The 7,066-nt window shown below is 36.1% G+C and overlaps 1 non-coding gene across 1 annotated transcript; it reads right to left on the bottom strand.

Moving 5' to 3' along the window:
* Positions 1-2,334: 2,334 nt before the first annotated feature.
* On the bottom strand, positions 2,335-2,548 carry LOC130019575 (small nucleolar RNA U3). Its single transcript, XR_008791869.1, has one exon. It is a non-coding gene; the product is annotated as a small nucleolar RNA U3 (small nucleolar RNA).
* Between the last annotated feature and the right edge of the window lie 4,518 nt (positions 2,549-7,066).

The following is a 7,066-nucleotide window of genomic DNA, read 5'->3' as shown; positions in this document are numbered from 1 at the left end:
AAGTGGATGAACCTTGCTAAGAGGGCTAAATGAGGACAAATAAAAGATAATTTTACTTCTTTGCTGGAATATGGAAAAGTAAAGTGAGAGGAGGATTCTGTAGGGTTGTGTTTGCCAGAGTCTGGGAAGGGAAAGGAACTCAAAGGAGGTCAAGGGGAGCTACTGGATATAATGCTGTAGAGGTAGCTGTGAGGTGGAGCATATACTTTGAAATGACATGAAATTGTGTTGTTACCCATCAGTCTTCATATATTCATATATATATACATATATATATACAGTAATAGTTTTACCATTGCATACAGTTATTTATTCCCTCCTTTGCAACATCTCCACTCCTTCGCATATGATTTTTAGTGTCTTCTGGGAGAGGAATCTTTGGAATCTCTATCTTTGTGTGTGTACTTTGGCATGGAACTTGATTTGGCAAATAACATGTGGGTGAAATGAAAGTATACTTAACTTCTCGGTCTTTGTATAGGTCTGAAACAAGAATATCTTGCCTGATATAAAGGTAGATTCTTTACTCTGTGTGAGCTGTGTTACAAAAAAGACAAGTGGAAAATTGGAGAGATACTAAATGTGGGCCAGCACATTTGCCTAGTATGTAATAATAGACTAAGTATAATTGCAGTATGTTTGTAGTAAATTGACCTCTAGTTTGATTCCTAGGATAGCATCTGATCTCCTAAGCACCACTCAAAGTGATCCCTGAGCACAAATTTAGGAGTAGGCACCAAATCTTGTGTCTTACACACTACTTCCCATTATCCCCTGGAAAAAAGCAGGGGGCATTGGAGTAGTTCTGGAGCTTTCTTTGTTTATTTTTATTTGATGAAGGAATATTAATTTACCTGTTTGCAAAATAATCATAAAAATGTTAAAAATAAGCCCTTCGTTTTTCAGATGTGAGACAAATAAAACTTTCTTACCATCTGTGCTATATCTGTCCCTTACAATTACTAATTGTACCAACATCTTAGAAATAAAAACTTAGTTTTTCCTAAGGAAAATAACTTCTTAATGATTCTGAGCTCTAAAACCTGAAAAAACAAATTCAACAGAAATTTATGATCATGTATTTAGCAACAGTGCTGAGAAGACTATTATCCATCTGAGCTTTCTAGTGGGAAAATTATACGGCAAAAAAAATTAAATAAGTTCTATGAAAAGCTGAAAGGAGACATGAAAAAATTGTGTGTGCAAAATGAGCTAAATGTTAATACTATTCAATATTTGTAATATATGAAGTCAACAACCAACATTTGATGTTGGGTTTATATGATGCCAAGGAGGAAAACATGACAAGTTATAAAAAATTGGTTATAAGTTTATTTAAATAGCAGGCAGACATTTAAGTCCTGAACCAAAATAACCAATTTATCAATTTAATATACAAATGTTTTCTGCATGACTTACATTTAATAGTAGACAGATATATCTTTTGAAATTCTCTAACATCTGGAATAATCAAATGGAAAGTCTGCTATATCTTAAGACACACACACACTCACATGCAAACACATACACACACTCACAAACTATAAAAAAAATCCAGAGAACAAGTAAAATACAAGTATTAAAACACATTAGACTAAAAATACAACATAAAATATGATCATTGTACCATAAGGAAAACTAGATTTATTTCCCCTTGCATATGAATCTTCTATTATTAAAGTGACCAATTATCATATACTGGGCAGCTTAAAATGAGACAAATGTATAGTCTGTTTTTCAGGTTAAGACTGAAAGGTCATCTGCAGCTTCTAGATGACATTGATGCTACTTGGTTTATGTTCTCTTCCTCCATCAAAGTCAGTAGTACCAGGCTAGAAGGGTTATTCAGGGGATAGGCAATTGCTTTGTACACATCTGATTTAAGTTTGATTGCCAACACTATACATAGCAATTCCATCACCACCAGGAATGGTCCCTAATCAGAGAATTAGGAGTAATCCTAGAGTACAGCTGAGTGTGGCCCAAAGCAAAAACAAAAACAAAGTATAAGTCATTAAAACCAGGGCTATTCTTCCTTCCTCCCTCCCTCCCTCCCTCCCTCCCTCCCTTCCTCCCTTCCTCCCTCCCTTCCTCCCTTCCTTCCTTCCTTGCTTCCTTCCTTCCTTCCTTCCTTCCTTCCTTCCTTCCTTCCTTCCTTCCTCCCTCTCTCCCCCTCCTTCTGTCTCTCTCTTTCTCTTTCTCTCTTTCTTTCTTTCTTTCTTTCTTTCTTGCTTGCTTGCTTGCTTGCTTGCTTGCTTCATTTCTTTCTTCCTTTCTTTTTTCCTTCCCTATCTTTCATTCCTTTTTTTCTCTATTTTTATCTTTTTTCATGGAAACACTCAGACTTCATCCTCTACCTCTCACTCTTGGAAAGGAAGAAAAGAATGGCCATCAATGGCAAAAGGCAGTTGCAAAAGCAATGTCTAGAACCAGCTTCATGATCAGGAGAGGATACTTTAGCTCTTCCACGTGGTTTCAAGTGCTCTACTGTATCAGAGAAACCTCTCTAGCAACAAACTATAGAACTGATCTCTGAAAGTATAGTCATACCAGGTCTATTCTTCATCATGCTTCCTCTTCATTTCTCTTCATTCTAATTTGGTTGAGGGGAATTTTTACCTTTTAAAGATGTTATATATTGAAACATTTAAATATATTGTCATCAGGATAATGTCATCTCAAGTCTTTGACATTAATTGCATCTGCAAATTCCATTTTTCCATATATAGTAATCAATTCACATGTTTAGATAATCAGGGTATGAAGCATGTTTCAAAGAACACTATTTTTCCTATCACAAGTAACAAATTTCCCAGCCAGTATTCATAAGCAAATTATTGCAAAATAAATTTCCATAGTGAGACAGCAATAAAAACAAGAACTAACATCTGCATCATAAACAATACAAAAACATTGATAATCCCCAGACAGTTAAAGAAGTGAAATAATTATTGGTGGCAAAGATTTCAGACTACCTTTATCTAGACACCATACTTATATACATACACTCACTTGGCTACTTGTAATATATAGACTTTATTCACAATCCTCCTTCCCAAAATTCTAGGTCCCTAAATTCTGAATTTTTATTAGCCTCTATTCTTGTGTTTCAATAACTTCATTTCTCAATCACCTACAATATACTTGGAATAGGCATTAGTAGTTCAATTTGCTAGTATTTTCCTTAACTACTGAATAGAATGAGGTGGAAATGGAATATTGACTGATAAACTCTAAGCACTACTAAAACAAGCTTTCATAGTGATTCTCAGTTGCAAAATTTGTAAATTTATGTTTTCCAGATAGATATGTCTAAAGAAATCAAGCCAACGACAAAAATAAAGACACTTAATATCATAAATCAAGATAAAAAGATATGAAACAGAAGTCATATATGAAGTTATGGTTAATAATTATTTCATGATTTAGCTTAATATATAAAAATCAGAAAACAGTGATATCCTAACAAAGGATTCCATGGTGACAGTATTTCATTATGAGAAATTAAGACTGGCTTAATGTGTATGGAGATATAGTCAGTACTTCTAGGATTTTAGCTTTAAAGAGAAGTCAAGATATCAACACACTGAAATTAATTTTAATTAGGTTAATTTATTAATTTGATATGAATTTATAGCAAGTATTAAGTTATATCTAAATTTTTCCCTTTGCACTTCATTCTTTGTAGAAGATAAAGTTGCTTTCAAATAACTTTTTATTGTTCTCTTTACTGTTTGTAACTAAAATTTCACTTTGCCAAAACACTATTAAAAAATGGGCAGAAGAAATGAATAGACACATTTCTAAAGAAGAGATATGGATGGTCAATAAGCATATGAAAGGGTGCTCATCTTGACATATTATCAAAGAAATTCAAATTAAGATGACAATTATGGCAAAAATCAAAAACTGAAAGCAATCTGTTAGTGGAATGGGAGGATGAAAAGGAACTCTCCTCTACTGCTGGTGGGAATGTAGTCTAGTTAAATCCCTGTGGAAAATAAGTATGGAGTTTTCTCAGAAAAGCAAAAATAGAACTGAAATATTAACAGAAATCCACCTTCTTGGTATCTACATCTAGGAGAAATAAATATTGAAGGGACTGGGGCTGGAGAAATAGCACAGTGGGTAGGGCGTTTGCCTTGCACGCTGCCAACCCAGGTTCGATTCCCAGCATCCCATATGGTCCCCTGAGCAGCGCTAGGAGTGATTCCTGAGTGCATGAACCAGGAGTAACTCCTGTGCATTGCCGGGTGTGACCCCCCCAAAAAAATATTGAAAGGGACAAATACTCACCATTATTCATTTGGGACATTAAATTTCTGTATTTGGGACCCAGAAGATGACTCATGGACTAAAGCCCTTGCCTACAAGCCTTAGACCACCAGTTCAAACCCTGATACTGCTGTCCCTATTGTCTTTTTTTTAATTAATTAATTCATTTATTTATTGAATCACTGTGGGAAAAGTTACAAAGCTTTCAGGTTTAAGTCTGGGTCATGCAATCATCAAACACATTTCCCTTCACCAGTACTTATTTTTCACCACCAAGAACCCCAATATACCCCCCTCCCAATCCTTCCAATCCTGTGAGGCAGATGAATTCTAGTTAACACTCCATCTACTTTGATTAGATTCATTGTTTTGACAAAAGATGCACCATTATTATTTAGAGTTTACATCCCCAAATCAGACCTGCTGAAAAGGCATTGTGAAATAATTTGTTTTCTACAGCTGGTTACAAGAACCAAATGATGTCACGTGGCTGCTATGGCGGGCACGCAATTTTGGATTTCTGATGTTTTACTTATTAAGTTTGAAAGTATTTCTGCTGAGAGTCAGATAATTATAAGATCGGTTCTGTGGCTCTAGAGCCATGGCTGTGGCGGAGAGCTGCTCGTGGGGGGCAACTCGTGACCTTGGTAGGGCGAGAAGGACGAGCCAGAAACGCTCCCCCTTCCCATGAGGTTTTAGTCGCCCTGTCAGGACCAGCTCATACCTGGCTTTCCAAAAAGCTCTGAGGCAGCCGCCATGTTGCTGTCCAGAGGGAAAAAGGCAGAAGTGAGCAATGTCCTATTCCCTCAGGGCAGGCATGGTGGCATGGATTAACGCATAGTCCATTCACTTTTTTGCCGCAAGCTACTGGGCTCTGCATTAAGTCTTTGTGCTTCTGGAGCCATGGCTGTGCCAGAGAGCCGCTTGTGGGGGCAACTCGTGACCTCAATTGATGTCCCTATTTTCTGAGGATACACATTCAGAGATAAAAACATAAAATAAACAGTAACACGTTTCCAAGTTATTTTTTCTATGCCAGTAGTTAAAAAAAAAACACTAATTAATTCAGTCTTTCTGCAGAAACTGTCACAGAGAGATTCTAAACAGAGTGTTAATAAACAAATATCTAGCCTTGTAAAAAGTGTCATGTGCACTCTATATATGTTCATAACAAGTACAGGAAACTGTGAAGAAGGCCACAAGCTTGGGCCTTCAGTCATCCTGTAAATCACTTCTCACTTCATTCTTCAGTTGATTACGTGACCAAAAGGAATGGGATGTAGCAGAATTCATGAATGTATGTAAGTAAAAAAAGACAAACAGTATGGACTAACTATATCAGAGGGGATTGGAAACAAACTTAACGCCATACGTGGAGTAAGCAGCAAATATTAAAATCATAGAGGGGAGAAAATGATAAAAAAAAAAGACAATACACTCAGAAAACATTTTCTGTGCAATGTAACTTTTTAAAATTTGTCAAGCTTTTGCATGTGTTTTATTACAATGGCCATTTGAATGTCAAATTTGTGTGATGTCAAATCTAATAAAAATGAGTTATCTTAGATAATAAAATATTTTGTCTACCAGATAAAAATACATAAATCTTACCTACTTCAGAATACACTGAAAAATTCTAAGTTGATCTTGGAATATTTTTATATATGTAATCAGGATGCATGAAGCCATAGGAATCAGAAAAAGAAAACAGGAATTTTGCTTTTTTTGTTTGTTTGTTTTTGGGTCACACCCAGCGATTGTCAGAGGTTACTCCTGGCTTTGCACTCAGAAATTACACCTGGCATTACTTGGGGGACCATATGAGATGCCAGGGATAGAACCTGGGTCAGCTATGTGCAAGGCAAACGCCCTACCTGCTGCACTATCACTCCACACCGAAACCAGAAATATTGGTTTGCACTTTTTATTTATTTATTTATTTATTATTTTTTACATGTTTAAGAAGGGGCTTTTGAAAATACAGGCACTGGCACTGTCACTGTCACTCCTGTTGTTCATAGATTTGCTCCAGTGGGCACAGTAACATCTCCACTGTGACGCTTGTTACTGTGTTTGGCATATCGAATACGTCACAGGGAGCTTGCCAGGCTTTGCTGTGCAAGGGAGATACTCTCGGTAGTTTGCTGAGCTCTCCGAGAGGGGCAGAGGAATCAAACCTGGGTTGTCCAGGTCAGCCATGTGCAAGGCAAACGCCCTACCCACTGTGCTGTCGCTCCAGCCCACAGGCAAATACAGGCAAAGAGTTATTACTTATATAAGATTACATATTCTGTTTCTCCTCGTATTAACAAACTAATACAAGATAGAAGTGAATTTTTTAAAAACATTCAAGTTAAATATTTCTAATTTATTTAACCAACAGGACTACAAATGTCCATGTGGTCTAATTCTCCAAATAAAAGTACATATGATCACATGAAGAAAATGATTGGCTATGACTAATATTATTCCGCTGAATGTAAAAGGAATATTTTCAAATAAAGTGAAACCAACTGGTCTTGATTTTTTCCTAATATTGCAGTAATTCTCCCAATATTGCAGTGAATTAGCACACATAATGCAAGTAAATTCAGCCAATATACCATTACTGAAATCATTTGAACAAATATAATAGTGTCACATAGCTGCAATGGCATATTTGTGAATTTTATTGACAACTTATAATCTCTAAATCATCATTATAATTTATTAAACTATCTCATATATTGGACTGGTGAGACAGCACAGTGAGTAAGGCACTTTCCTTGCATGTGGCCAACTGGGGTTCAAT

Source organism: Sorex fumeus, unplaced genomic scaffold (assembly GCF_029834395.1).
Source record: "Sorex fumeus unplaced genomic scaffold, SorFum_2.1 ptg000008l, whole genome shotgun sequence".
NCBI classification, from domain to species: domain Eukaryota; kingdom Metazoa; phylum Chordata; class Mammalia; order Eulipotyphla; family Soricidae; genus Sorex; species Sorex fumeus.
The sequence above is the reverse complement of the archived record's forward strand: the minus strand, read 5'-3'. Positions and strand labels throughout refer to the sequence as shown.